Raw genomic sequence first — 12,142 nt, forward strand, 5'->3', positions numbered from 1 at the left:
TGTTTTATTTTTTGCCTGGAAGCTCTTTTCGTAGTTATGTTTTCAGAAGCATATGACTCTAATTCAGGCTGATACTGCCTGTATTATGTGGAAAAGCAGTGCTAGAAAATTCCATTCTGTGAAGGATCACTTCTCCTCTGTTCACTGTTCTTTGTGCCTCTTACTCAATTGTATTATGCACAGATGTTCAAGACTGACTATTCATTTGGGCCCACATCTGCTATAATTGTTGCTTGTTCTTTGCAAACACCTATCTTTAAAATATTAAAATGTATAACCTAGTAATTAACTCAAAAATATCATTCAGGCTGTGAAGTACATTTGAAAAAGAAGGTCAATTGAATATGTAGTACATATAAAAATTATTCTGTAGTTATCTAGATTCATAGTACCGCCAAATTAATATTTTGGTACTTCTTTGTGAGATTCAAGAACTATGAGATGAATTATAAAGCAATTGTCAAGAGTTCAAGTTGGAATTGTAGTTCCTAATTTGTCCTGATGTTTAGGCAGCAACTTAAGATTCTACACTTTTATAAGTGAATGGCATTACAATGGTGCCAAGAGAAAAAAAGAAAAAAACAAAAAAGAAATGAAAAAAAGGATATTCTTACTACATGCGGACTGTAGATAAGAATATTGAAGATGACAGTGCTGTGTAAAAAGAAATAAAAAATATAAATGACTGCAGTGTCTTCTATATGACAGTACCCTGAGATGTGCATAAGCCAGTGAGAAACTTGTGCTATTAAAATCTTGTAATAATGACTCAGTCCGGCATATTTAGAAATTGGAAGCAAAAGATCTATAATTTCCATATACAGACAAAGCTCAGATACAGCAAGGTCCTTAAAGAGGTCTTCTGAAATGTACAGCATGAATATTCAACAGCTTCAACATTTGAGATGGTGTGTTTCTTCTAGTATGAATATCAGGACTGCAATTTCCTTGCTAGTACTGTTAAGGAGGAATTAAAAAAAAAAAAAAGGCAAAATGAATAGAAGTTCAGTTATAAGTGTATTATGAAACTGGACCTAAGATAAGCCAAATCCTAATTTTTTTTTTTGAGGCATATCTTGGTGTTCACGGAGCTGAATGCGTATAAGTGGTTTCTGATTCTCTAGAAAATATTTTAAAGCTATTTAAATATTAGTAGCAACACAACGTGTATTACACCAGTATATGAAAAGTGTGTATGAATATACAGGGAAGACTTTCCGCTTGTGTGTAGTTAGTGCAGTCTGTTCTTTTTGTCTAAACAAAACAAAAGCCCTGCTTCTCATTCTGTCTTGCAGACCCCTACTCCTCCAGTGACAGAGGAGTACGTTGAGCAACAAATGCTAGTTTGAGTTCCATGATCAAACACCCTTTTCGGGAATTCTGTGCTTCATCAGAATCTGCATTCAGTTAATCAGAAGTAGGAAAGAACATTGCCTTTGTGTGCCTAGGCTTCACTTGCAAATGTGCTTAGCATTGCAGCTTCTATTGAGTTTGCTTAGAATTTTGATTAGCTGAATTTTAGGCCTTCTAGGTCAAAACACTTTGGAATGATTCTATTATGATTTATGTGAATATTTGGGAAGACTTTGCTGAAGAAGAGAGAAAACTTGCATTTGATTGCTACTGGAATCCCATGATAAATTATCAGTAATTATTAGTTCTGTTCCAACATGTCCCAAATTATCATTTGTAAAAGTCATCACAGTTTAAATAAAGAGGAGAGCCTGACATCTGCTATCATATTTGCTTGCTCTGTGGCTGCATATAGGTTTTCTACATACTTCTCATCTGCCTTTGTACTTCTCATTGCATCTTCTGTCTTCTCTGAGCTCACACACACTTGTTTTCTGTCTCATCTGGATGATACGTGGCCACTGAGGGGCAGTTTGTATGTAGACATTAAACTTAAAATGTAATATCAGCACAGTTGTTAGTTATTGTTGAAATAGCAGTACTGATGCAAAGCTATAAATGACTAGCACTTGAACAAATGCAGAACAACATATATCTTTGACCTATTCAGTTACTGATGCCCTCATGTTCTCTCCAAAGAATAAAAAAAAATTGCCTTTTTTAGCTTTGGTAGTACATGCTGCAATAATTCCTACCCTCCTCTTTTGCTGAAATACGTGCTTGCTTCCTTTAGCATTGTTTTTGCTCGTCTTTTTTCCTTTAGTTTGATCGGCTTGTATTTTGCTTTCTATGTTATCTTGGGATCTTTTACTGCAAAAGTTAGGTATGGAATTTTTTACTGCTTTGATCTACCTTTATATATATATATATGTGTATATATATATATGAAAAAGCTGTGTATTTGGGCCAAACAATTCTTTTCTGATCTTCTTGGATAAAACTGAGACATTTCTCCAAAATAGTTCAGATCCAAAGCTGGATAAGTGAGGTATTGGCCTGCGGAGAATAGATACCCATCTTTTGTGGAAGGCTACCAGGTACTTTAATTTCATAAATTAGTAGTCCTATTAAGCCAAGTGCATCTGCTCATCCTTTGTGAAGCTAAATTGTTACATAAAATGGCCCTAGGCCCAAATTACACATTTAAATCATTTTTTCCCTAGCTCTTAGTCAGGTAACATTTTTATGCTTTAGAATATGTGTAATAAATTGTTTTAAATTCTGTGCAGCCTCATGCTGGTTTTCTGTACTGCAAATGCTGTATGTTTTCAAAAGATGTATCGGATTACTAATAAATTTATTCTTAATAAAGCCGATGTAAATAAAGTAGGATTAAAAAGCACAACTGTTTCCTTGCTGTGTTAGTATTTCCTTCCTTTTTATCTGGAAAACACTTTAACATTGATAGTGTTTATCATCTCTTATCAATTGCTTTGCTCTGACATGAGCCTGATGTTGTAAGAAAACAACAGATATTTTGTTGTTGATAATTTATAATTACTGGGAAGAAACACTGATCACTTATTTTTAAATAGATTATTGCATTTGTTCTAGATGGCTTAATACGTAGTGGTTTAGCATCACCAATACAGAAGAGGGCACACTAAGTCCTCTGGAATATAATTAGTGAAAGCCTTATCATTTGGGATAATTCAATATGTGCAAATAAAACAATAAAAATAAAATTAATGTGGTTTCATATGTAATTCTTAAATGTTATGTATAAATACTTTTGGGTGTATGAAAGAAGTTAACTAATCTTCTGTCAAAAACCTTTGATTTAGCTGAGTGAAAATTGTAAACTTCTATGCTTGAAAACTAGCAAAAATTGCTTTCCAGCAAGTTTTTACCATGTGTCATCACCTTTTTTTTTTTACAGTGGTGTTTTACAGACAAATCATTATGAAATAAACATTAACGTAGTCAAGTAGAATTCCAGTTTTTAAATATAAACATTCAAGGTTTTGAAAGTTTTTTTTTAAACAAGTTCTTTAGATTTTTTTTTCCTGTCCGTATTGTAGTTTTTATTTTGTCTCTGAAACAAGCACAGTGCTTTTCTGCTTGCAACTGTAAATGTGTGGAGTGAGGTAAAAAGTGATTTTTTCCATATGTAGTTTTAAAGATCCTGCCCCTTCCCTCCTCTCCCCCATGCCCATTTTTTTTCTGTACTAATGTTGACTTTCAGTTCTGACCAATGATTAGACTTCACTAACCATTTGGGCTTGTGTTCATATATTCCCTTTTTCCATTACTCTAAGTTATTTAAGTTACTCAGGGCCCAGTTCTAATTAAATGCAGTAGATCAATCTATCTAGATCCCATACGCACTTTGAAAATTTAGCTTAAGATGTCTTTAGAAAAGCTTTTGAATACTCTTTCAAAAGTCAGTGAAGGCAATATTTTGTAGTTATCTATCTGGATACAGACAATGAGCATTTTAAGTAGTCACACTGAGTAATGCATGATCGTCCTAATACTGCAGCTATGAAGTATATACCACAAATATACACTGTGCAGAAGTAAACTAGCAGCCTCAAATGATGCTGTGATCTGACTGCTTCTTCACATAATTCCTACCTTGCAATTTCTTGCTAAATTGACCCTGGAACTGATATTAATATTTCTCTTGTTTGTTCTTGTTGGCTCAACTACATTCTAGACTTCAAATGAAAATTTAAAGACTACTGTTTCCTGTGAGTCATTGCAGTACACCCATCATTCTTAAAATGATGCTTTTCTATTCTTATACTTTATTTGCTTCTTATAACTTCCGTAAACTTTTGACTTAATGCTTCAGTTCAACAACAACAAAAAGCTTTGTAGAACAGGAAAGGAGATATAGTGTTTTTTTTTTTTTTTTTAAATATATATATAATGCAATGAATTACTTGTAATGTGCAGTTATATGCAGGTTAATGTCTTTTTCTCTGCCCCTTCTAAAGAGCCAGCTCCATCATCACACTTTCAAGTAGCAGGAAATAACCATTACATTCTTCATTTACCTTTTCTATCTCTGTCTAAGCAAAACAGGTTCCTCAGCGTCTCTTCCTTTGTTCATGTGCTTCAGCCTCCTTAGCTGTTCTAGTGGCCACCTGCTAGCCTTATTCTATTAATATACTTGCAGTTTGTCAAGAAATCTGTTTAGTTTCTTGCCAGGAGGTTAAGGTAGGCTGCATGAATTGTTAGACAATCTATTTATGAGAAGAGAAAAATAATCAGTAGGGACTTGTCAAGACCAACTGTTAAAACAACCTGATTTCTATTTCTTAAAAAATGGCTGGACAAGTAGATAATGAAAAATATGCCTATTTTCACTTTGTCTTTGGAAGGACTGTTGTGTCATAATTTTCTTTAGCTTGACTATGAATTGAATTTTAATTAGTCAATAATTTAAAAAATGCACTTAACCAAGCTCTAGAGAACACTTTGAGCGTTCATCGGTAATTGGCTTTTCAACTCTTTTAGCATTTTAAGTGTGTATTTGCATACTTGAGTGTGGTTGAATCTGTCCTGGTTCTAGCTCAGCTTTTTTTTTTAGACTATAGATACTATGGCATTGTTGGCTTAAGTTTGTCCAAACCTGAACTGCAAGTGAAAGGTCTTCTGTCCGCATGTTGCTGCATATTCTTGCCTCTTGCACCTTTGTAGATGCCTGAAAATGAAGGATGAAGGTTGGGCACAAATTTGAAGAAGAATGATTAATTTTATTTTTTTCTCCCAGTCATCTTGGGCTCAGATTGGCTTTGTTGTGAATCCATATTTTCACCTCTCTTATCCTTCCATGAATAAAATGATTGGCAGAGGTCAGTTTGGAGAGGTTGCAAGTGAGCGGAATGCTCAAGTTTCTGTATTCATCAACAAGGGGGTTTCTCCACAGTTTGGCTGAAGAGCAGGACAAAGGCAGAGGAGACTGAGCGGAGCCATGAGCCCAGCGGGACAAAAAGAGCCATCTGCAACGAGATGGGGGCCTTTACAAAGGAGGGAAATAGGGCAATTGCCCCACATTCTTCAGCAAGGGGGACAAAGGAGTTGGTGAGCTCAGGTGAGAACAGATGGCGGGAGGCCGGAGTTCGGTGTAGGCGGGCCGGGAAGGCTGCAACTTCTGAGTACCTTGGCCAATGGGGAAAAGGAGAGGGCGTCCCTCGGTCGGGAAATTAGGATAAAAGGGGGGCTGCGTCCCCCAGCAATCTGAGAGACCCCACAGGGATATGCCCGGTGGACTCTCCCTTTATTCGAATAAAGTTTTAGGACTCCTCTGTCTCCTTTTGGACATTCAGTTCTTGACATCGGGATTTTCCGCACACAAGCACTGTGCAGAGATCAAGATGTAAACTGTATTGAAAAATGAGCTAAAATCATTAAGCTGCAAATCCATAGCAATGAGTAAAGTGTTACAGAAAGAAATTCCATGTGCAAAGCTCAGAGAACTATCTTGTGATTATAGCAGTATTGGATCAGGTCTAGTCTGGAGAGAACACTGAGGTTTAGGTTACTCAGAAACAGTCTTTCTCGCCTTAGCAATACAAATACTGATTGTCCCTCCTGCTGGGGTTCTCCTGACCGTGCAGGTTTGAAGAATGAGCAGTTTATGTAAATTTATCACGGTTTAAACCTTTTTAAGAAATGAGTCTGTTCTAAACAGCTATATTGGGAAATGGAGGTGTGTGCAGAGGGAGGAAGACTGACCTGTAAAGGAGAAGGAGTAGCCTTGTAGAAATAAATAAATAAAAGGAGCTTTGTTTGCTAGAAAGAAGATGTAATTAACTATTAGAAAGAACTGGATGAGGCTAACTACAGAACAGAAACTGAAAATTTCCTTTCCACAGAGGTCTTTAAAAGCAGAATAGAAGATTATTTGACATACTGCTTTCTCATCTCAAGGGGGAAAACCAGGTTCTTCCAATGAGGACTCTTCTAGACAATATAATTAATCTATTGGATGTATGGGTATGTATGCAATAGCTGATCATAGAATCACAGAATGCTTAAGGTTGGAAGGGACCTCTAGAGCTCATCTAGTCCAACCCCCCTGCACACACAGGGTCACCTAGAGCACGTGGCACAGGACTGCGTCCAAGCGGGTTTGGAAGATCTCCAGAGGAGGAGACTCCACAACCTCTCTGGGCAGCCTGTTCCAGGGCTCTGTCACCCTCACTGTTAAGAAATTTTTCCTTAAGTTCCTGTGGAACTTTTGGTGCTTTAGTTTCTGGCAGTTTACTCTAGTTCTGTCAGTGGCCATCAGTGAAAAGAGACCAGCACCAACCTCCTCACTGCCTCCCTTGAGGTACTTATAGACACTGATCAGACCCCCTCTCAGCCTTCTCTTCTCCAGGCTGAACAGGCCCAGCTCCCTCAGCCTCTCCTCATAGGGCAGATGTTCCAGGCCCCTGATCATCCTTGTGGCCCTGCACTGGACTCTCTCCAGCAGCTCCACATCCCTTTTGATGCACAAATAAAAATGGATCAAGCAAAAGGGTATATACTTGGAGAACATCTATGAGTAATAGCTCTGAACATTGGTAAGAAAGGATAAATTTGCTTTGAAGAAAGAGTAATCTGCTAAAATAAATTTACAGGGTGCATTATTTAAATTGTTTTGTGCATATATGCAAAAATTTGAACTTTTAGTGCGTTAATATTTGGTATATATTTAGATCTTAGCAAGATTTGAGTCAGATTATGACCTTTCTAAACATTTTAACAGGCCTAGCAACGTAAGCGCTAGACCAAGTTAACTTGCCCACTGAGAGTGTGTTGTTTGGGGTGTTGTTTGCCTTAGCAAGAGGTGCTGATTGTGACACACAGGTGAGGTGGCAGGAATATTCTACCAATATTTACCATTATTTGCAGTGCTAAATCTATCTTACCCAAAATACTGATTTTGGTCTTTATTTTATTCTTCCGCTCTTCTTTTTTTAAATTTTTTTAAAGCATTTTCTTTTATAAGCATTACTGCATGCTTGCTTTCTTGCTCATGATACATGAGTCGATCCTGTGGTAATAAGGGTATGCCTTGTAGTCCTGTGTGAATGTAGTGTGATAGTTTCTATTGACCGAACTGTTCTTCAAAAATCTGACTTTTCTTTTTAATTTATTTTCATAATGAAAGAGACATATTTCTGTTCTGTGAGATTTTTAATTCAATATTTGCAAAGCTGCAACGTTAAGAGTTGCTAACAATTCAAGAAGCTAACAGTGATGCAGGAAACACCTTATTACTACTACAAAGGTAGTGTGATTCATGGCAATTTTTTGAGACATCTGTAGTGCTGGTCTGAGAGTTGGACTAATTAAGACTGGGGTGAGTGTGTTATGCAAATAGTTACACTTTTTTAAAGTGTAAATTTCCTGCAAGATTGCCATGTTTTGCTTTTTTCCTCTGAACAAAAAATATCCATCAAATAAAAACTTGTGACGCTAACTATTGTTTAAAATTCTAGTAAGACTTGCTTCCTCCTATTATTTTTCATAGCAAATATTTAAAATTGTGTTAAACTGTCATGCTTTTGTAAGTTCATTATTTTGAAAGCTGCATTTGTATGCAATCTTAGTTTTATTCATTTTGCCTCATTTTGTTATTTTATGCGATGTTGGAGGATCAGATAGAGTGAGGTACAAAGAAAGTGGCAGCCTATGCTATTCAGCTGGCAGTAGAATATGCATTGTTCTGTTAACAAGCTTTGCTAAAGATCTGCTATGTGTTCCTCAGTAAGAGGCTTTATCTCTGTGGTTCTCGCATGCCTTTTCCCTTACATTCAAGTAACAGGAAGACCATCTCTGCATTTCCAAACCTAAATTTGGTGATGGTAAGGAAAAATGAGGCAACAATGAACAGAACATTCCTATCTCCAGAGAAAGGAAGTGTATAGTAGAGAGAGAAAATCAAGTGATCAGTATGTTTGATTGAATTGATCGCAATTACACTAATAACTGTTTCTTTTCAACTTGTTACAGATAATAGTTCCTGTATGTTGTGTAAGGCCTAATGCTGCTACCTGGAAGTCACTGAATTGTGGCCCTCTGATGGTTTGATTTCTCACTCTTCAGAGTTGCCCAGTATGAGAATGTTAGAGAATAATCTCTTCATGTTAACTGCGTGTGCAGCAGCTGCGAGGCTCACTTGCAATTCCAAGATTTAGCTTCATTTTTTTTCTTTTAACTGATTTTTAATATATTTTGGCAATTTATTTATGTTATGTAAATAAGTATGTTTCAGTTATTGAAACTGTGATTTTGCTTCCATCTAGAAGCAAAAGTTATTTTAGGCTAACCACTAGAAGTAAACATTTTTGATTTTTGTTTTTAGTTTATAGTGTGCCTCTAATATTTCTTAATCTGTTTAATTCTACAATAGTACAAAAATGCTTAAAGCAAATATTGCTTGTTGTGCATAACTGTGATAGCAGAACTGAGAATATGGAAGAGTTGTAAATTTATGCTTTGTATTCTGTTAATGGCAGATATTTTTAGCTTGTGATTTGGTGATCAGTAATTCTTTGGAGAGTCCAGGCATGGACCGGGTAATACAGAAATAACATAAATTGCAGGCTGTTTGGTTGCATTCTTTTTTTTCTCCATATGAATTCAATGTGTGTATATATGTATTTACAATTGAATATTATAAATATGTTTGATATTTGGCTGGTGTTTGGTTAGCTGTGGATATGGATGGTTACACTCAGGGACTCTGAAGTGTCGGAACTCCCATTGGCATCAGATATCCAGAAGTTCATGCTGGAATTGTGTTCAAGATTGCCGACTTGGTTCATGGCTATATTTTCCCTTGGACTTAAGCATTCTCTTTAGTATCATTATCCATCTATTTGTGAGGAATATCCCACCTGAAGTCCATATATTTAGAAATTCCACATTTGAGGATACTGTTCACTGTACCCTCATGATATAACTCCCATTTAAAACAAACCAAAAGATCTACAATTGGTAATTTTTTTTAAATAACATTTCAATTAAAAGCATGTACATTTATTTTAAAATTGAGTTTCTTTCCTGCTCAAAACTCTGTATAGAACCATCTTTAATTACTTAAGACACCACCTTGCTTCACAGAATGTAACTCCTAAATGTGTTGCTTTATGGGGAAGTAGAAATATCATAGAAGACAGAGCTTTTTGATAATTCAGTATCAATGTGGAACTATCAAAACAATTAGGATTAGCGAGCTCTCAGAACAGAGTAGCATACCAGCTTCTTTTTTGCACTGTTCTGATGTAGCATAGCCTCCCTCGAAGTGTTTAGTGAGAAAAATGTCTACAGAGATTTAGAAGTCCAGGCACTTGAAAATGTTCCCTTTAAATTCAGTTACTAGTGCTTGGAGATGGAGAAGGGTCTTAATATGCTCTCTACAGTTTATGAACTCTGAAATATCAAAACTAAGGAGATAAGAGGTAAGAAAAAAGCTTAAACAGGCACAGTGTGTTTTGCTTGTTTTAAAATTCAGTATCAAAGTGTGTGCAGAAACAGTTACTTCTTGTCTACAAGTGTGTTCCCTGTATATGTTGGTCTAATCCTAAACCTATGATCAAATGTGCTAATTTCAATAAAGAAACGTTGACCTGAAACTTTCAGCTACAGAAGATCAATGTCTTGTCCTGTGTTTTTAAGTCTCATTAGAATAACTGGTGTTTGTTGCCAACTGCCTATTGAGTATCACAAATTTCATATTTTTGTGTTAGTTGTTATAAAAAGGATTTATATTTATAGAATTTAAATTTTTGATAATACTTCAGTTAATTGCTTTTTCAATTCAGATTGAGTTTACTTGCAGGATACTATTTGTCACCCTTTAATCTGTCCTGTTAATTAATGTTAATGAAATCTGTTGGACATCCAAATAGAAAGCTAATGTTGTTTTGTAGGCATTTTGTTGCGAGTTTGATTTTAAGGTGTTCAGAGGTGTTTCTTACGGTAGCTGAGATTTGAATGGAAGTTGATTTAATGAGCTTAATACTGTTGAGGCAAGAAACGAATCAGACCTTCCATCTGAAAAGTTAAAAAAACAGGGATATAAGTATTTGGTTTCATACTCCTTCTTTTTATTTTATTTTATTTCATAGAATCATAGAATCACAGAATGCTTAAGGTTGGAAGGGACCTCTAGAGCTCATCTAGTCCAACCCCCCTGCACACGCAGGGTCACCTAGAGCACGTGGCACAGGACTGCGTCCAAGTGGGTTTGGAAGATCTCCGGAGAAGGAGACTCCACAGCCTCTCTGGGCAGCCTGTTCCAGTGCTCTGTCACCCTCACTGTTAAGAAATTTTTCCTTAAGTTCCTGTGGAACTTTTGATTCTTCAGTTTGTGGCCATTTCCTCTAGTTCTGTCAGTGGCCACCAGGGAAAAGAGACCAGCACCATCCTCCTCACTGCCTCCCTTGAGGTACTTATATACACTGATTAGATCCCCTCTCAGCCTTCTCTTCTCCAGGCTGAACAGGCCCAGCTCCCTCAGTCTCTCTTCATACGGCAGATGTTCCTGATCATCCTTGTAGCCCTTTATTTATTTTTTATTATTAGTATAGTACTCGTATTTTATAAAGTCAGTATTAAAACTGTTTTCAGCCTGTTTCAGGTATCTGTGAAAATCAGAGTTTCTTGAATGCAACTGGTGGCAAGAATGAAAATATGGATAACATCAAGTTCTACCTGTGTCATTAAGCACAGGTACCACAGATGCAATGCTCCCATCACAGCACTGAGAACCTTTAATTGTTCTACTATTCCCAGTTAGGTTTCAAGAGAAATCATTATAATGACTATGTGATACTTGCAGATGTTGCAGGTTTGCAATGTCTTCATTAAGCTATTGCTACAACTCCTTCTTGATCATTTAATCTGCAGTTGTGTCCCTAAGTCCATGTTTTGAATTAAGTATTAAAAGTCCCAATTAAGTAGGAAGCAATCATCATTATGATATTAGGGTGAAAAGTGCATTCGTGTTTTCAGGGTGGATCTTGATACAAAATTGCTTTCTGAAAGTACCCACAGATATGTACATCAGGGCAGTGAAAGCTGCTAAGTGTCTTAAAAATACAGAAATTTGAAAGCACTTGAAATAGCAAGCAGTTGCATTGAATAATAAAATGCTTAAAATCAGAAGAGGAATCTGGGAAAACTCAAAAGGATAACAGAGAAATATCTACTAGAAATAGTTTGAAAAAAAATCAGTATTCATCAGAGTGTTTGGAGTTTACTGGGGTACCCGAGTAACTGAATTCTGGGGTGAGCCATGTGTCCTGGACAGCTTTGCTGGAGTTCCTTTGTGAAAGAAGACTGATAGCAAAATGAAATAAAGTGTTTTCCTCAACTCGTCTTCAACAACATCCCTGCAAGATGTTTTTGTGAGTGACAGAAAACCGCTGAAGAAGGGAGATACTTCCTGTATCTTGTGTGCTTTGCCTGGAGTTCAGGGAAAGTTGTAGGGTTTTGGTTTTTGTTTGTTTTTTTTGTTTGTTTGGTATGAGCCTTTCGCTCACTGATGCTAGAGTGACAGCGCCCCATAGATTCTTACAAAAGCAATAGCAACCTTTGAGGAACTCTGAACTCTCTTTTGTGTTGACATTGGGAGCCCTGTGCAGGGTGATTCTGGCTATTGAGGTCTATGACACAGTTGTGAAACAGTTTCACAAAAAGAACATCTGGTCACTTAAGACCCTTAAAAAACAGTTACTTTTATGACATGGATGCATCTCTGAACTGACAGAGAAAGGACTGC

The sequence above is a fragment of the Tinamus guttatus genome, unplaced genomic scaffold (assembly GCF_059628265.1).
Source record: "Tinamus guttatus ecotype Peru unplaced genomic scaffold, ASM5962826v1 Tinamus_guttatus_pri_ptg000237l, whole genome shotgun sequence".
Taxonomy (NCBI): Eukaryota; Metazoa; Chordata; class Aves; order Tinamiformes; family Tinamidae; genus Tinamus; species Tinamus guttatus.